We start from the raw sequence: 19964 nt of genomic DNA, 5'->3' as shown, positions 1-19964 counted from the left end.
AACCAATGAGTCTCATTTCAGACTTTTGACCTCTAGAACTGTAAATGCAAATAAATGTGCATTTTTAATCTATGAAGCTTGTGTAACTTGCTATGATACCAGTAGAAAATGTATACAATGGAAACTACACCCCTCGGAATCTAGCTAGGGTGGGCTAAAGGATGAATTTGGAAGCAATTTGGGAAGAAAGTTTGGAACCAAAACTATACCTCTCTGAAGACTTTGTGATGAGATAAGGTACTCTAAGGGGCCAGCCTTACTATCCACAGCTGTGTATCCAGCTCTTTCTCTAGACCACTGGCCCTGATGACCCATCAGAGCCCAAGTGTATGGCTGTGAATCCACAGAGGCCACAGCTGCCTGTAGACTCTCCCCAAGCTCTACGTCTTAGTCCTTCTTCAGCCCTGGACACTGGGCTTCTCCCTTGTTTCCTGTCCTTCCATTCCAGAGCCTAAGGAGGAAGAGTTAGATAACAATAAGGGTGTTTCTCAGGGTACTTATGTCACCTTATTCAGCAATGAGGAAGTCTCTTTTGTTCCATAACCTCAACAGCACTTCGTATTGGCTGACTCTTACTTTGGACCAATTTGTAAGCTATGTGTTGGAATCTCTTTGTGAGTTTAGTTTGTATTTAGTTTGGTAACTAATGAGGTTGACATCGTTTAGTATTTTTCTCTGAGGTGCACATGAGTTTTGCTCATTATATACTCTGGATATTCATCCTTTAACAGTTGTATGTATTGTAAATATACCAGCTTGCCTTTTCACTCTATTTTAAAAGTTCCAGATTTTCATATGATAAAGTTCACCAGTCCCTTTTTCAAAGGATTAGGGCTTACCATACATATAGTTCTACTCTTAAGTAGAAAGAACGAAGGAAAAGAAAGAAAGAAAGAAAGAAAGAAAGAAAGAAAGAAAGAAAGAAAGAAAGAAAGAAAGAAAGAAAGAAAGAAAGAAAGAAAGAAAGAAAGAAGGAAGGAAGGAAGGAAGGAAGGAAGGAAGGAAGGAAGGGAGAGAGAATGGAGGGAGGGAGAGAGAATGGAGGGAGGGAGGAAGGAAGGAAGGAAAGAAAAAGAAGGAAAGAGAGAAAGATAGAGGGAAGGCAGGAAGGAGAAAGGAAGGATGGCAGAAGGAAAGAATGAAGGAAGGGAAAGAGAGAAAGAGAAAGTGAAAGAAACAAAGAACAAACAAGAGACCTATGTACGGGTGGCTAGGGGTAAGGTTCAAGTGATAGAACACTGGCCGATGGTATATGAGGCTGTGAGTTTAAATCCCAGTACCAGAAAAACAAACAAACAAACAAACAAACCTGTTGGCTTGTTTATGAAAGAAAAGAACTTCAAGCACATGCATCCAGTGGATAGATCTTACAACCATCTTGTGAACTAGAGGGAGAAAAGATCCCTTTATTAAAAATTAAAAATTAGCCCAAGTTTTAAAATGTATTTTTAAATTTTATTTTTAATGTATCTACTTATTTTGCCCATTATGGGGCTTGAACTCTGGGCCTGGGCACTTCCCTAAGCTCTTCAGCTCAAGGCTAGCACTCTACCACTTGAGCCACAGCACTACTTCTGGTTTTCTGAGTGGTTTTTGAAGGGTCTCACAGACTTTCCTGCCTGGGCTGGCTTTGAACCACAATCCTCAGATCTTAGCCTCCTGAGTGGCTAGGATTACAGGCGTGAGCCACAGGCACCTGGCTAAAAATGTATTTTTAATATGGGAATATGAGTGTTGGTCTTTCAAGGAGATGAGGGGACAATTCTCAGACATCATAATTAAGGTTACCTCCCGGGAGGACAGAGGGACACATGGGGAGGGAAGTAGGGACAGAGGGGCACATAGGGGTCTGTAAGATGCTTGTGACATTCTGTGTTTTAACCTAAGAAGTGTTTGCGTAGCTACTTGCTTTTTAATTCTTCTTTGAAATAAGCATATATTTCCAAAATGTTTTGTTATGCTTTCCCAGTAAAACATTCTAGCAAGTATAATTTTCCTAGCAATAGAATTTGTCATCCTCGCTTCAGGGAGCTGAATGGAAGTCTGCATTCTGCATAGGAATTGTTCCTATATCCTGTGTGTTACATATTCCAGATCCCATCCTAACCAGAGAATCAGAAAGTTCAGGATAGAGTTGCAAAATCAGTTATTTTGACTAGGTCATTTTCCATAGGTATCCATAAAACTACACTAGAGCCTACTCTGTAGTAATCTGAGATTCTTCGTGGCTCCCTGTTGCCCTCCTGTGGCCATTTTTTCTATACAACAGGCAGAATACATCAGCCCAGAGAACAGTTAAGCCTTGTAACATGAGAATAATATTTAACTTGAAGGTTATTGTAGTTATCAAATGAAGCAGAGAACAAAAACAGTATCATATTTCATACACACAGAGCATAAATATTTTTATCATTCATTATGAAGGCCAGAAATTTGTAGGGCTGAAAAGATCCTATCTCTAGGATGGTGTCACTTGGAGTTATGAACAGCACTTTTTGCCCAAGTACTCCTTTCTGAACAGTCAGCTCTCTGGGAGCTCTGTGGGGAAGGTTCCAGTTTGACACTACTTGAACTTCGCTCTCTTTCAAACTCCATCACTGACTCTGGCCTGAAGTCCAGAGGTTCCTATTAACCAAGTCACCCACCATACCTAGTCAGGAGCATGCATCTCCTTTCTCTTTCATCTGCTGGTTTTCTTTCTCCCCTTAACTTCACTCCATTCCTACTTCTGCTGCCAAGAACAAGACTGTCGCCCACTGCTGGTCATTCAAAGAGTCAGACTTCCAAATGAGAGGGAACTGCAATTTCTAACCAGGAGTCACACTGTCACCGGCTTCAAACATGAGAGTTGAACCTCTCAAAGAAACTCTTCAAAGGAGGAAGTACAACAGGGTATGCCATTCCAATAGATGCCACTTCAACACAGGGATCATTTTGAGCTGGAGACAATTAAGAAATAGGCAAAAAAAAAAAAAAAATAGGAAAAAACAACAACCGGGCAAAATGCCTCTCTGTCTCTCTGTCCTTCCACATTCTACCATGGAGGGCCAGGCAATTCTTAATCTCTGAGCCAACTTGAGAATTTGAAACCCTTGCCTATAGAGTCTATGAAACAAACCTTACCAATTTGACTCTATGTTCCATGACTTTGCAGTGTGTTTACCACCCCACAGGATGTCCCCTCAAGAAGCCCACCATCCTTTTCCTGTCTTACCACTGCTCTAACAATCTACTGTTCTTGTGTTAGGGTGCAGTAAATGCCCAAGTTTTAGCACTCTTCTCAGGATACTTTTTGTGTTTTGTGTTTCCCTTGTTAATCTGTCCAAAGTTATTCTAATTTATAGGGTCTCCAATGCATGGAGAGAAAAGGAGTTTTTTCCTTTCCTATAAGAGTCAACCAGAGGAGAGAAAAATCATATTTGTGGTGCTCTTGAGAATGATGTCATGAACTCCTCTATGCACAGGGTCAGCATCCCTCAGTCTTCCCTGTTCAACCCAACTTTGCTTAAGCAATGATATCTGCCTAAGCTATCTCCTTCGTGAAGATAGTAGCCATATGGTAGAGCAGCTAAATTGGAAATATAATGCTTTGACAATGAAAGACATAGAAATGATCATAAATATTAGCAGCTGAGGCTGGAGCATGAATCCAAATACAGGACTGGAGGTGGAGGCTGGGAGCACAAACTCCCATCATGGCAAACAGATGGGGGCAAAAGTATATAACCTCCTCTCGCCCACCCTTCCTCCTTCAAGGACATGAAGGGATGGGGAAAGGGTCCAGATTTGACTAAGCCTAGCCATAGACTTTCTATGAGTCACTGCCTTAAATGGACCATATCATTTGTTCCATTGTTTTGCTGGCCAGAATACCACCCCTCCCCCCATACTCGCACCCAAGTGACGACAGTTTTCAGCAAATTTATATCAAATGAAAATGGAGGAAGGACCCAGCACCACGCAACATTCCACCCTGTTGCCATATAAGGACATGGACATTGGGCCTCAGGCCGTCATTCGACTTCAGCATCACTGCTGGCTGAGGATAGATTTCGTAATGAAAATGAAGTAAAAGTGTGTGCTGAATATGAATCAGTTTTGAAACCAGGCTTGCATAATTTAGTAAACAATAAGAACCGATGCCTTTATCCCTGTGTGCAATTATTAACCGAGTGACTTCAATGTAGTGTGTTTAGGTTAATCAATTATATCATTCAGCTATTTGTGGTGGATCCTGTAGGGAGAAGAGGAAGTAAAATCTCTGGATTTCTTTCATAAGGGCACTAATTCTATTCATGAGGGCTCACCCTCCTGACCTAAGAAAGTCTCACTTCTTACTGTCATTACACTGGGGGATTAGAACTTGGGTGAGGCCAACACACACATTCAGTTCTCAATACTTTGTCTCTAGATTAAAAATGATATTTCTCTCATATTCCCAAGGCCCAAGGGCCTGATTTCTTTCCCTAAAACTTTTTTTGATAAAGCTGTATGGATTCCATCTTCTGTGACACTCTCAATTTTCCTAAGAATTCTCTTCTTTCAAAAGCCACCTGCCCCACCTCCCCTTCCCAGCCCTAGGTTACTATTTTCTCTTGCCCTTTTCCCTTAATCTGCTTAACCCACTCTGCTGAGGCATTTCAAACCACAAGTCTTTACATAAACCATATTCCTATTTCAAAAGGAATATATATATATATATATATATATATATATATGCAAAAAAATCCCATCTTGCTGAATCTGCTAGCAATTGACAGGTTCGGTAAAGATATCCTTAGACTCCTGAGTATGAAAGTTGAGTATTAAATGGAACCTAAAACCTAGGATAGTATAATTAGATAGATGATGTTAGGGCCTGGACATTTTTCAGTGCAAGAAATTTCTTGGTACAGTTATATTGATGTGCTAGAGTATGGCTTGAAGCTTAAAAACAGTATTATTCAAAGACAGTATGTAGCTTATGTGCTTTAGAGTCACTGTTTTGTATTTTAGAGTTTCACATCTGGTTTTTGGTTCACATTCCAACTCCCTCTTGGTCAGTGTGGCAGATCCTGTCACCTAATTTTAACCATAACAAACTTCTCTTTTATTTTGCTACTCTTGAGGTCAGAAAACCCGACACCTGGTTTCCCTGCTTCGCTTACAACTGGAAGTGGTTATGTGCTCTGCTTCCATAAATATGCATTTCATAAAGTTTTCTGAGACCACTTTTCTTTGCTGGTAACTGGTCTCCTTCTCCCTTCCTCCTGTCTTAAGAAAAACAAACAATAAACACAAAGCCAGCACTGAGAATGACATAGTCTGACCTTTAATGGCATCATTGATTGATGAATCAAAGCCAGTAACTTCCTTAACATCTACCACCAGTCAGATTATTTTGAGGTTATTTATATTTGAAAGTGTTCCTAACTGATATATCAACATTTTTCTACTTTCTCCTTCAAATAAAAACTCCCAGAACTCAGGGGCTGGGAAGGTGGCTCAGTGGTAGAGCGCTTGCCTTGCATGCATGAGGCCCTGGGTTTGATTCCTCAGCACCACATAAGCAAAAAGAAAAAAGCCGGAAGCGGTGCTGTGGCTCAAGTGGTAGAACGCTAGCCTTGAGCTGAAGAGCTGAGGGACAGCGCCCAGGCCCAGAGTTCAGGCCCCACGACCGGACCCAAAAAAAAACCAAAAAACTCCCAGAACTCATTACATTTAAAGTAAAAAAAAAAGACTCCCAAACCCTCACCAAATATATCAATCTTAGATACATCACTTCTTCCAAGATCACCTTCCCTCCTAATATCCTCTTTGCCTAAGATTTATAACTACTACTAAGTGTGCCATTATCATTAGTAAGATTTTTTGCATATACAGAATTCACAGGTGGAAGACAAAGTACTTCAGTTACCAGAATTAGCAACCATCAAGTCCTATATGCTGGGAAGGCCTGCCATTATCTGAATTTTGAGACGTTTAGCAGACCAGGTAAGCCCAGGCAAGCAATGCAGTAGGTCACTTAACATATTAGACACACACGTTTCACAGACTCTATTGTGAGCATAAGTAGCATCATATTAATATCAGTACTCAATGCGACAGCTCCTCACCTCTGATATCTCTAAAACTTAAGATTGCAAATATTTCTAGAAATTTCCAGGAGGTTTCATACATTGTGTGTGTGTGTGTGTGTGTGTGTGTGTGTGTGTGTGTGTGTGTGTGTGTGTGTGGTACTGGGGATTGAACTCAATGCTTCACACTTACCTAGCAGGTCCACTCAAGTTATACTTCTGGTTATTATGTTTTTAGTTTTATTTTCTGATAGGGTCTTGCTTTACATCCAAGGTTAGCACCGAGTTTTTGTCGCTCTTCTTATCTCTGCCTCCTGAGCAGCTATGATTACAGGATGTGTCATCATGTCCAGCCCCACTTTCTATTTTTCCCTGCTTTTCAGTATTATTATTTACTTTATTATATAGATGATATAAAGAGGGATTACACAAGTCAGATGATGAGCACATTCCTTTCATACAGTGTCTACTGCCCCTCGCTCTCCCAGTCCCTCCCTCCTGTCTCCACTCATGAGTTGTGCAGTTCACTTTCATCAGAGTCCAGTGAGCTCCACTGATGCACTTTTTCTCCCTTTTTCCCTCAAATTCTGTACCTTTCTCCAAACTCTTCCAAAGATATACACTTGAATATACCAAACATAAGTAAAAGAAGACAGAATCATCAAAAATAAAGACTATAAACTAAAAATAATTTTAAAAAGAAAAGAGAGATCTCTTGTTTCCATATCTTGCAGTTCATTTTGATATGTATATTATTTTATATAAATAAAGTGAGGCACTTAGGCATTGCATCTTTGAGTTTCTCTCCCAAGAGTATCCTCTTTTGGTCTCATTGTGTGCACATACTTAGAATCTTGCATAGTTTATCACATCCCAGTGTATTTTATATCTAATTTCCACATATCAGAGAGAACATATGCCTTTTGTCTCTCAGAGATTGGCTTATCTTACTTAACATGATTTGTTCTAGTTCCATCCATTTCCCTGCAAATGACATTATTTTATTCTTTCTAATGGCTACGTAAAATTCCATGTGTATAGGTGCCACATTTTTTGGATCTACTCATCAATTGTGGGGCATCTGGGCTGTTTCCATATCTTGGGTATTGTTAACAGTGTGGCATGGATGTGTAGGTGTCCTTATCATATCCTGGCTTATGATGTTCAGGGTAGATGTCTAGATGTGGTATGGCTGGATTATAGGGAAGGTCTATGTTTGGCTTTATGAGGAACCTCCAGATTGCTCTCCAGAATGGTTGTTCTAGTTTACATTCCCACCAGCAGTACATCAGGGTTCCTTTTTCTCCTACATCCCTGCCAACATTTGTTATGGTTTGTGTTCACCCCATACATACTACTTGTTCTTTTAGAAAACACTCTTCTAGTGGGCCTTCTCATTATAGAGTATGACCATGTTCACTAAGCAGTTCTCCCAGTGGACACCATTGTGTTCCCTTAAAAAATGATGTATATATTATATTATATTCCTTTGATAGCTGAAGATATGGTGAAGCTGACCTTCAAACTACAATGTTTTGAACTACTAAAAATTTTCCCAGAAGATAATTAAATTACGGGGTTCAGAAAATTATATTAGATCTTTGCTCTACGTTATTGTCTTTCAAAAAAAATCTCTCTTTTTTGGACTTAACCACATTCAGTCTCAGGAAGAGAAACAACTATACCCCCACCAAATTCCCTTTTCTACTGCAGAGTGGGTTCCCTGGATCACACTGCAGCCTGGCCCCCTAACTCTTTATATAGAAATGTAGCCCAATTGGCATTTCAGTCTCCACCCAGGAACTCTTGGTCAACCAAGATCAAGTTAGACTCCCTCTCCAACCTAGAGTGGGCTAGACTTGCTCTTCACCCCTCCTCACCCTCTCTCCCTTTCTCCCACCTCAACTCCTGCACCTCTTCCATCAGTGCAGGTGGGAAGGGTAGAATGGATACCTTCTCATGGGGTTGGTGTGCCCTCTCCCTGCTTGCTTGTGATGCCTCCTACATCTGAATAGCTTCTGAGGGAGGTAGCCAGAGGGGGTGATATTGGTCCTGCCCCCTTTCTCTTAGTCATCACAGCTGATCAAATGCACAGACTGATTGTAGCCTGGATAGTTGTCATTGAATTGGAAAAGTGACCATGCCTGAATGCTCCTTCCCAAGTCAATTCAGCTGAAGGTAAATACCACACTGTGAAATGCACAAATTTCTCTCTCTCTTTGCAATGGTCCTCCCCAGTTGGCCCTGTAGTGGTCTATCACTTCCACTGGTGAGTTGGGATCCATTTTCAGTATTTCTTAGAATGTTACCTTTCAACAAATCCAAGTCAGACAAATACATACTTAATCCCTAACTTTCTGCCCAACACAACAAACATGTTACCAGCAAGCTCAGGGAGCTAAAAAAAAAAAAAAAACTTTGGTCCTTGTATCTAGCAGGAGAAGAAGTCAGACAAGATGCAAACATAGTAAAGGTCATAGGAAAGTTTATTAGAGAAGAAATATGGCAGCATGGCATAGACATGCTACAGGACAACACTTCAGCCTATCTTAGCCATCTTGTGTGTCTTCCTTATTACAGAAGTTGGCCTTGGGTTAAATGGGGAGAAGCAGATTCCTTGAAGATGGCTTTCAATTGATGGGCTTCCTCTCTGCTTCCTGTAAAGTTGTGATGCCAAAGACTAAAGATTTCATTGCCTGTCCTTATTTCCTCATTCTTTTGTCCTTCTTTCTAATTCTTTTGCAGACCCCTGCCCCCATTCCTTTGTCCGGGAGGTTTTAGTTTATCAACTTATCTTGCCATGGGCAAATTCTATAGGCCATAATTCACTGACTGCTTTTCTACTAACTCAGATCAGGAACATGACTGTTTCTCTAACCTGTTCATCCTCCCCAGAGTTCCTTCCAGACTCATTTGCCCTAGGAGGGCTGAGCCAAGACTAACCAGTTGAGCTCCACCTGGAGGTGAAGAGGAAGGAATACCAGCTTTCCTGCATGACAGATTCTTTTGGCAAACTTCTACCCTTTCCCACGCCCCTCTGGTAAAAAGAGACATGGAGTATCCAGCATGTCACTCTCTTCCTGCCGAGATCTCAGAAGCAAGGCTGGGTTTGTAGTGTCAAGAGGCTGCTGGCCATTGCTGATGGGATTACTCTTCACAAGTGCAACTTAGAAGCCGCTCTGTTAGTTCAGCAAAGAGCTCCGATGACTCAACACTGAGTGTTTTCAGCTCAAGGCTGAAACTGAACCCTAACACACTTTGCTGATGTGCTAAGAGCCACAAGAACGATTTCATTTTGTATCTTTGCTCTTTGGGTGTTCACAGGCACTATTCTTTCTTCCTGCCTGTTCCATACCATCTTCTCCCTACCTTGCTTCCAATCCCAGTACTCCTGATAGTGTTTTTTAATACAGTTTATGTTGTTTTCAGATGGAATATGCACAATACCATAACAAATAAAACTTAGTATAAATATAAGTATATACATAGAATATATACATAGAATATAAATATAATGCAAATATATAAATATACAAGTATAAACATAAAACTTATTTATTATATTAAATAAGAAACTTAGTATCATGGGTATTGATTGTAAATATAGATGTGGACAAGATGGCCAGCCTCTGTGCTCTTTTTGTGATCCTCTTTCTACCTAGATTTTCCTTCTCTGTGTTTTGTTTCTTTCTACAATTGTCAATATTCATACCCTCTATCGTTTGGTTCAGTAATCTAACTGATGCTGTGAAAGGCCAGTCCAAAAATCACCAATTTCTTATTGCTCTAGATAAACCAAAGCACAAAGCATACTCTTTTTGATCTGTGATCTTGAGAATGCTTTCTCAGCAATTCACATAATGAATGTAGACTTCCCTTATTTGAACTTATTCCAGGTAAGTTATAAGGCTGTCATATTTATCACTCATATGCTTTGGATAGGCTTTCCAAGACTCTTACTTTCTGTGAGAATACTTCTCAGAAATCATGGCAGTACTTTAGTGAATAAAGTCTCAGTTGAGCAAGTATTTGAAACTTGCAACTTACATGTTTCTTATGAATAGGTCCAATCTTACACTTGGATATGTAAAGCTCAGTCTACCTAGTTAGGAATGTGTCAATTTTTCCCAAAGTGCACCAGTAAAAGCACAAGCACATCTAACTTCTACAAGGCCCTTGCTGCACTCCTGGAACTTTTAGAAATACACCAAATGCCACCTGAATGTGTTTGAAATTCAAAGTGACTTCCCTGGGTCTTTCCTCACTCCAAGTATATAAATTTATAAGCACGCCACAGAAACTTACAGTGATGTGAATAAATCAGGTATCTCCAGAAAACCATGGGTGGAACATAGTTTGGAGGTAACTGAAAATCAATGCTGGCTAAAGATAATAAAAGAGCATAATCAGTACTTGAGATCAAACACACACACACACACACACACACACACACACACACAGATATACACGTACCCAAATTGCATCTCTATAGGCATCTAGTGCTTTGCTAATCATTTATTAATAAAGGGTAACATTTTTATTCTTTAATATTTTGTCTTCATCTCCTACTAAGTAAATATGGGTAAGGGGAAAACTGAAGATGAACTCCTTGATTTATACAGTATAATTTAATTAGTACTATCTTCTCCTTTTGAGCCCTTACTGTCTGACCTCAAACTTGCACATCAGAAAGGAATACCATAAATGGATTCATCTTTACAAGAGGACAGATGCCTAATTATCTATTTACCTCTTAATTTCTTACCTGGTCCCACCTCTCAATACTTCAAGATGAGGATTAAATTTCAATAGATTTTTGAGGAAGACACTCAAACCATAGTATTATCTTTGGAGGTTCAATAATGAAGTTCCAAACCAAGAACTGTATTTATTCCTTTTGAATGATCCTTTAAGGCCCTTTTGCATAAAAGACTAAAATCAAACAAATGAAGAACAGACTCAACTATGGCTCCTCTAACTCATCTCCCGGATCTCTGTTTTATTTGAGAATTCATCAGTAGACTGGTATAAGCAAGTTTCTCAAAAAAGCGGTTCATGCAACCTCACCAGTCTCTTCAACTGCAAATTCCTGAGTTTTGTCTCCACCTGAGAACTAAGAATCCAAAGGTTTGATGGCCAAAGAATCATCATAATCAGCAAGCAATCCACTTGATTACATGAATATAAATACCCTATCTTTTGGTTTGCCATTTTAATTACAAATACTACCTAAAAGATGAAGTGGACTTTGCATAGCAGAACTAACAACAGTGAAACATTTTTAAAATATTGTATACATAGATTTAGAAAGAATGCCGAGCACCAGATAGTAAATTCTGATGAGAAAAGTTAGTTTGGTAAGCAAAATTGGCTTTGGAAAAAATTGAGGTTTCCAGTGTAAAGTCAATGGTGTCCAATTATTTTTTGCAAGCTTTATGTTTTCTTGCAATTCCACATCCCACCACCAGTGGGCCTTTCTCCTTTAAGAGCTATCTTACCTAATGCTAACCAGTTTTATAAAAAGTCTCTTTTTTGTGTGTGTGTGGGGGGGCCTGAACTCTGGGCCTGGGCACTGTCCCTCAGCTCTTCAGCTCAAGGCTAGTGATCTACCACTGGAGCCACAGCGCCACTTCCGGCTTTTTTCTTTTTCCTTATGTGGTTCTGAAGAATCAAACCCAGGGCCTCAGGCATGCAAGGCAAGCGCTCTACCACTGAGCCACCTTCCCAGCCCCTAAAAAGTCTCATATATGTGAATCTTGCCAAATTTGTAGTTGGAAAGTGAAATATATATATTTATTTATTTATTTATTTATATACATGTATATATATGTGTGTGTGTGTGTGCAACGTTTATTATTGAAAGTGAAAGTTAAGCATAGGCTCTTCCTAGAAAAGGGCCCAGGGAGCTGGGAGTCCAAAGAAATGTCCCATGGATGTGTCCTTTATAATTTACTAATTCTCCTACCCAAGGACATAATTGGTCAATGAGGACCCATGAGTGGACTTGGGTTCCTTCTTGTTTCCTCCCATTTAGAATCAGTGTAGAAGTCAGGTAATAAGTGGATATTTTTTTTATCCACTTATTCATTCATCCATCCAAGATCAAGATATATATCACTGAATGTCAAGTAATGAAGTAAGAAAATGAATAAGACATGAACTATACTTTAAAGAAACTATCCAAAACTTTTGTAGCCTATCCTTTCAGAACTGGGGTATTAAAAAGCCTACCCAAGCATTATTTAATTCTCTAGAAGAATGTATCCATGCTCGAGCTCCTTACTGTTAGTAAGGGCTCAGAATTTATGAAGCGCCACGTTACCGTATAGTCTACAAGCAACTAGGGTGAAAAGACACAGATGCTGCCAAACACTAGACAACATGGAATTCTCCTTACAACAAATAATCCTCTGGTCCAAAAAGTCAATAGCACTGAGATTGAGAAACTCTGTTCCAAAGAGATCAAAAGACACTTATCTGGGAAATCAAAAAAACTTTGCCCTTCTGATGATAGCAGCTTTAGTAGTTGGTGTAGTGGGTTAAGCAGGTGGAAAGCTGCCTGGGAGGAGCCTGAGAGGGGAGGCTGAGTTAATGGGAAGTTTATTTATGTAGAACACTCTGATGACAGAGTTTTAAAAGTACTTGAATTAGGTGTATGATACTTTTGAAGCAACAACTTAAGCTACAGTAGAACTGTATTATTTTACAGTTTCTATTTCTTAAAAGGGGGAGAAAATAATAGTGCCTACTTATAAGCATTTTGTCTCCAGATGGAATCTCACAAGTAAGATATTTTTTGAAAATCCTTTAAGTTACTGTTAAGTCACTCTCTGCGGTCTTACTGAATTTCTGTGTGCAAATATTCAAATTTATTCGTCAGTTAATGTCTCTATTAAGTAGGACACTTCTTGTACTGTGAATGACTGAATTTGCATTATAGAAAGGTTCCTTCTAGTGTCTACTGTTTGAGAAATGAGATGTTTCTGATGCCAAGAGAGGAGGTAAGTATGAGGTCATTATTGTTAGAATTGTCTTATTTTTAAAGGAGTATTGGAAGGCTGTTTTGCCTTATGTGAGAACATCAAAGAGCCCTGTGCCTAAAAGGATGATATTTCCCTTGGTATTGCTGGAAATCTAGTAGAGCCTGTGGATTTTCTCTTGTCCTTGGATAATGGATAGCTGGTAAGGACATGTCTACCTTATCTGTCCACTTGAGATCAATTAGTCAAGGCCATAACAACAGATAAGTTATTAAATAAATGTGGTGCAATGCCTGCCTAGCAAATGTGATATGCCAGAAAAAAATCATAATTATGTAGGTACACAATATAAATTGCCTACTTGCTTTATAAAACAGGCTTTCTGCTAAAATCATTAGATTTTAGATAAAACCCACTATCATTTTTTTCTAGATTTGCTTCTCTGAATGAGAGTCCAACTATATCATAATTATAGTTTTAACAATGATTAATGTACCTTTGTTGTGACTGTAAATTCATTCACCAAATATATTTATATACCAAGAGTTTTGTTTTGTTCTGTTCTGGGTTGATGTCCTGAGCAATTTCTTGAACAAGATCTCCTCCTAAGAATATAATCACCTTTTCCATAGTCTGAGGAAAGGATGCCTAGAAAACTGCTAACACTTAACTTTTTCCGAAGAATATTACACAAAATTGACTTAATACTCAAGACCAAAATGAAATGTTTTGTTCTTATTCAAAATAAACTAGTTATATTAACTAGTTTTACTCATATGTATTCCAACAACATTTTGTCTGATAAATGTTCAACTTTTTAAATGTTTCAACTATGAAAGTGACCTTGGCTTGTGGCCATGACATACACACACAGTCAAGGATGTCCTTGACCATTCTTTCTCATGATGAAAGAATGAGGGAGGGCGATACTCACTCTTCTCTCTTAGTATGTTTAACTCCACTTAACGGCGTATCCATGACCATACTTTGAGAAGGCTTCCAAACATCAGTATAAAAATGCAACTTAAAAACTCTTCTGCAATCTCTGAAGACACTTCATTCTTTTGTTGAAACAATCTGGAAAAATTGCTGATAACCACTGAGCAAGGTTAGTATCCATTAGGCAAAGTACTGGCTATGCCTGAGAATGACTGTTTACTCATTGAACAAAAGCGACTTTACTAACAAGATAGAAAGCTTCTAATATGAAATCTATAGCTTAATGAGGTAGCTATATTTTTAGTCAATTGACTCAACTTTGAATTGCTAAATAATATTATAGAGATTGCTAATTTGTTGTTTGTACAAGTCTTTCTAAAATACTTTATTCTTTGGCTTCAGGAATACTGAGCTAACCATTCTATATATTCAAATGATTAATAATTTGATGCACTAAGCAGCCTTATAAAAGTATTTATTAAATGTATCTTTGTAGTTTTTCCAAGAAAGCACTTTCCTTGGAAAGACCATTTTATTCAGTTATCTCCAGAAGTTATTCTTTTGTAAATTTCTTGTGGCTTAGAGATCTTAAAAAAAAAAGTGAACAACTATTTACACTAGACATAGTGCTATTTTCCCTCTTTTCCCCAAAGTGTATTTCTTCCCTAACTTGAGCCTGGTGGGCACAGTAATCTTATAGATAGTAAGCCACTAGGGCTACCCTTCATGATAGTATGTTTGCAAACCATAAGACAGGAATGAGTGAAAGTAGTTCTCAGAAAGGGCGTCTTTCAAACCAGAGAAAAAGGTTAAGCATTAAATTGCTCTACTTTTGTGTGTGTGTGGTACACAAGGCCTCACAAATCTGAGCCATACCCCAGCACCTTTTCTCTCTACTCTTAATAAAATGACAGTGGCTAGGCTTCAATATTGCTTTCTTATAAGCTAGAAGATGGGGCTGAAAGTGTGCCAACCTAATGAGCATTGATATCCTAAATTCAAACCTCAGTACTGCCAAAAACAAAACAAAAATCACAGTAAAAAGTAAGCCTTATAAAAATAAACCAAGATCCTCAAAGCTCTGTTAGTAAATAGAAGCCTATGTATTATACAATTCATCTGATTCCTTAGAGAATCTTGATAAATAGAATAGGAATATAATCATTTTTGTCAGGAAATTGATGACTAATTTAGTGACTAAGTTCTATATAAACTTAAGTCTAATCCAGTAATGCTGGAGTATGTGAACAGTGTTTTTTATTTTTAACAGAATTTATTTGCCAAATTATACAAACTACAATAAGTGAAATTGTGAATCTGAACACCAGCCAAAGGAAAAGATGGTGGTTTTTAGTAGATGTTTGCTTGTTAAAAAGGAACATAAAAATCCCTGTATTCATGTATGAAATGTCACAACGTGCAATATGTAGTAATAAAAAAGATTTTAAAAGGAGCGGTAAGGGAACAAATTTATACTGTTTCGAAATCCTTAGAAGGCAGTCCAAAAGGGTTTTAGTCTCTTGTCGGTGCATGCCATGGACACACTCTTAAAATCAGTAAGCAAATTCAAGTGACGAAAATCGTAGAAACAAGGCTCTCTAATGATAATCAAGATGAAGAAGAAGAACCACCGCCAAGCCACGGTCCAGTTCAGGACCAAAGGGGAATGAGTTGCAGGGCAGTGGAGCTGGCCGGCGGGCAGGACCGATCATTTTGCCCTCGGGGTGCCACCTGCCTCGGGCGTGCCGCGGGCCGCGCCGAGCCGGGGCAGGCGGGCCGGCCCCCGGGCGGCGGGCTCGGGGGGCGCGGGGCGCGGGCCCGGCGCGGCGGGGGAGGGGCCGGCGCGGAGGCGGCGGCGGAGCCACCGGGGCCGGCGCGGGCCAGCCACGGGGGAGCCAGCTTCTCTCTTCGGGTGGCCAGGCTGCGGGGTGCGCGTCCCGGGGAGCCCTCGTCCCCGCCGCAGCGGGCGTGAGCCGCGGTCGCCCGGCCGGCTCCGCCCCTCGAGCCTCCGCCCTCCGGGTCAGGACGCGGCGGCCGCGGCGCCGGACCTGTGGGCCCGCGGGCTCTCGGGATAGAGCCTGCTGCGTCCGCCGCTTCCGGATCGCCCGCGGGTCCCGGTGCGGGATCCCCGGTCCCCCACGGCCGAGGACTCCGCCCAGCAAACACAGGTGCGTACGGACGAGAGGAGGGGGCGACGGGGACGGCGGGAGGCCATCGCGGCGGCGGGCGCGCTGGAGGCGGAGGAAGCACTTCCGGGGGCGGTAGCTGCGCTTCCGGGTCGCGGCCGCACCGCGAGGTGTCGGGGCGCTCGGGCACGGCCGCGTGCTTCCCGCGCCAGAGGCCCCGCCCGCCGGGGGAGCCGCACCCCGGGCGTCGCGCGGGGCTGTCCACGCTGGACGCCCCTTCTCCTCGGGCCGCGGGGAGGGGGGGCAGGGGCTGGCGGCACCCCTTAGCCTGGCGGGTCGTGGCGAACCCCGAAGTTTCCGCGGGCATCCGGGTCCTCTCCGCCGCCTCGCCCGGTTCACGGACCCGGCCCAGAATTGACAGTACATGACGGGACAGCTGACCAAAGACGGCTCGTCGCCGGAGTGTCGGCGTCTCTGGGTCCCCGCCCAGGGTGCCAGGCGGTTCCTGGGGAAGGCGAGCCCAGCTTGCCCGCCACCCGGCTTCTTGACACGCAGAACGAACTCACGAACTCGCTCGTTCCCCGGGTTGTCGGTGAGGCCCGACCGCCGACGATGAACGGACGCGGGCGGGCTGGGAGCCGCAGTGGTCAGCCCAGCACCACTTCCACACCCAAAACTGGAACCCGACAGCGCCAGATCGGTTTTCTTCAGATTGCATTTTCGGGATCGAGCTTTCTTGGAGGCCAACGATTGGATTGACTGCATTAGAATTTGCCTTTCTGTGTTCTGCACCTCTGTCCATCACCTTTGGTTATCGATTACGCCTGGTGTTTTAGATGACTAAAATTTACATTTAAATAACATCTGTCACTTTCCCTGGCTGCAGCTGCCTTAGAGATCAAGAATTGTGGCAGAAATACCATGTATTTGATCACTAAAACGTCAGAGTTATAAGATCTGCCCAATAGAAATTTTAATTACTGTATTGTTAGACCATAGTTCAGGTGTGTGCTACCAATATGGTCACTAAGAGTGTATGAACTAAATTTCATACAACCTTTAAAATTATATTACAGGCAAGCAACTGTTCTAAATTATTACTTTTATGCTTCATTTTTTAACGTGTCATGTTTCAAATTATTGGTAGAAAAGCACCTTCGTTTTATACTGATAGAAGAGTCAAATAGTTTGAGCTACTGATTCTAGTCCTTGTTGATTCTCGTGTCCTTGTTGATTCTTTTTGAGTCTTCCAAATACAGCTAAATGCACCATGGGAGTTAGAAGGGTAACTTCTCACTTCCTTCTTAGATGACCCTCTAGGTAAATAACTTGACAGCTGTGTGCTTCAGTTTGCTTCTCTGCAAAATCATTTTGACCTTCCTCAAAGAGATAATGTAGAACTGTTATAATTCCTAAAGAAAGGCCAAACAAAAAATTGTTTCTCACATGTTTAAACCTGATTCTGCCTCAGACATAGTCTTTTCTCCTAAGTAGCTTTTGCAGTTCTGTTTAATAAATGAATATTTTCAAACCAGTCTATGTAACTTATGTGAGGTTCAAAGTTGGCACCTAGTAGGAATGGGACAAAGAAAGCACTCAGTATAGGTAGATTTTTAAAAAAAATAGATGCCTAGATTAGCAGATGGCATCCTACATTAATCTGTGTGTGTGTGTGTGTGTGTGTGTGTGTGTGTGTGTGTGTGTGTGTGTGTGTGTGTGTATTTTGCTTGGGATCTAGCTCTGGACTTCACACATGCTGAAGGATATCTCTACCATTGAGTTGTATCCCTGCCTGAATGTGTTTATCAACCAAAACCAAGGGACTGGGGAGGGGACCAAAACTGAAGATGATTAAGTTTAAATGATGATTATTGGCATACACCGTAGGCATATGGTGACTTTTCTTATCTCTTTTTGTGTGTGATAATCTCAAGATAATTTATTTTGTGATATAGTATACTGTTTTGTGGAAATGAAGCCATTAATAATTACCTAGAACTTTAGTTTGGATTTACAGATTGATTGGGATCTGTTGCTGGCATATTTCCTGTATGGATGCAAGTGGGCACATGGTTAGGTTTACTGTTCCCAGTTCTCCAATCAGTAAAATTATTTTTTAGTTAAAAAAAAAATGCTGGGGCTGGGAAGGTGGCTCAGTGGTAGAGCGCTTGCCTTGCATGCATGAGGCCCTGGGTTGGATTCCTCAGCACCACATAAGAACAAAGAAAAAAGCCGGAAGTGGTGCTGTGGCTCAAGTGCTAGCCTTGAGCTGAAGGTGCTGAGGGACAGTGCCCAGGCCCATAGTTCAGGCCCCACGACCAGACCCAAAAAGAAAAAAAAAAATCCAAGCAAAATATCCAAGGTCAGGCAAGCCAGATTAAACAACAAGCCTGTCTGTGGTTTAAGAGAAATGACTGTTAAACCTCTGTAGGATTTCAAAAACATCTGAGGTAATTTCTAGATTATTTTACCACCAGTCCTTCTTATTAACAATTCAGTTTGCAATAAATTAGCATATCCAAGTAGGATTATTCCTTCAGTTCCTGCATACGGTGTAGGATAATAGGAATCTAAAGAGAGACATTCTTTTAAGCAGACTTCTCAGAAATAGATTTTGATGCTTATTTTTTTCAAACTTTATTCCATAGAACATGTAAAAATTTACATTTAGTTGCCTAGTTACTGTGTAGGAAAAATTAATGCTTTGGCAGAATATGTGGAATCTTAGGACATAAGCCATAAGAAGCCAAGTTTCAAGTATACAACCCAATTCAAAATTTACATCTTTCCAATACTTTTTTGTCCCAGTTCTCACAAGCTGTTGTTTTTCTTCCTATTTAGCACAAGATACAAAGAGAGCTTTCTTAAACTCCTACCACAGTATCTACCCACCTACCTGACTAGTCGCACAACTGCCCTTTCATTACAATGAATGAATGAATGGTTTGTGTTCTCACAAACTCACAGGTCATACTGTGCGCTCCAGTCCATTGCTTTTGCCTTCTCTAGTTCATACTGTATAGTTCTCTACTATTTCTTCTACATCACCAGATTTTTCTTTATTGGATTTTTGTTGGCAAACAAAAATGCTATTATTGATCTTTTGGTACCATTTCTTCAGATAATTATGGCACCATTGTTCTTCTCCCTGTTTGGTTTCTATGTGCTCATTTGTCCTTTTTTTACCTTCGTTTGACTAAGTGAATGACTTTAGTATTCCATTTTTATTTCCTCTGCTTGCTGACCTATAATTTTTGTCTTTATTTAGTGGTTACTGTAGGGCCTTTATCTTTTTCTCTTTTCTTTTTTAGTGAGTACTCCTTGGTTTACAATTATGCATCTTTAAGTTAATATCATTACTCTTCATTGTAATCTAAATAAGACATAAATAGTATAAATATTTTCATCCCTTTCTCATATTTTGGGCTATTGTCATCCTTTTTCTACATGTTATAAACTTTGTGGTGTGTTCTTAGCATCTTTACTAAACAAATACTTTGCAAAGAGATTTTAAAGTGAGAAAAGTGGGCTTATATTTACCTACCTACATATTTGCCTCCAATTGAGAGCCTGTAGGATTATAGTACTCATTTTTTTTCCCTTTTATTGGTGCCATTGGTAGCAGTAGTTTAGGTAGCCCTGAACTACTTACTGTCTTTTAGAAAGTTTCAGGAAAAACAAAGATACTGGTCTTCTTTACCCTTTGTGTATGTCTAAAGTTTCTAATTGTTATTGTTTACCTTTTGCTTGAAAAACTAACATTTCTGATACTACAGGTATGTTGGTTAGGAATTCTTAGTATTTCTTTATCTAAAAAAGAAATAATTATTTTACCTTCACTGAGTACAGAAACGGAAGTGAAA

General features: G+C 40.5%; 1 protein-coding gene across 3 annotated transcripts in view; it reads left to right on the top strand.

Annotated features, from left to right (window-relative positions):
- Positions 1-14047: 14047 nt before the first annotated feature.
- Rmdn2 (regulator of microtubule dynamics 2) overlaps positions 14048-19964 on the top strand; it is a 53728-nt gene continuing 47811 nt past the window's right edge. For 2 of the 3 annotated variants that reach the window (XM_042675490.1, XM_042675489.1), the window contains exon 1: positions 16018-16143. The gene's annotated coding sequence lies outside the window, so the exon portion shown is untranslated. Of the gene's footprint in view, positions 14145-16017; positions 16144-19964 lie in introns of those variants that run through there. The other variant, XM_042675491.1, reaches the window with a different exon arrangement.

The sequence above is a fragment of the Dipodomys spectabilis genome, unplaced genomic scaffold, assembly GCF_019054845.1.
Source record: "Dipodomys spectabilis isolate Male_0828 unplaced genomic scaffold, ASM1905484v1 ptg000026l, whole genome shotgun sequence".
Classification (NCBI taxonomy): domain Eukaryota; kingdom Metazoa; phylum Chordata; class Mammalia; order Rodentia; family Heteromyidae; genus Dipodomys; species Dipodomys spectabilis.
The sequence above is the reverse complement of the archived record's forward strand: the minus strand, read 5'-3'. Positions and strand labels throughout refer to the sequence as shown.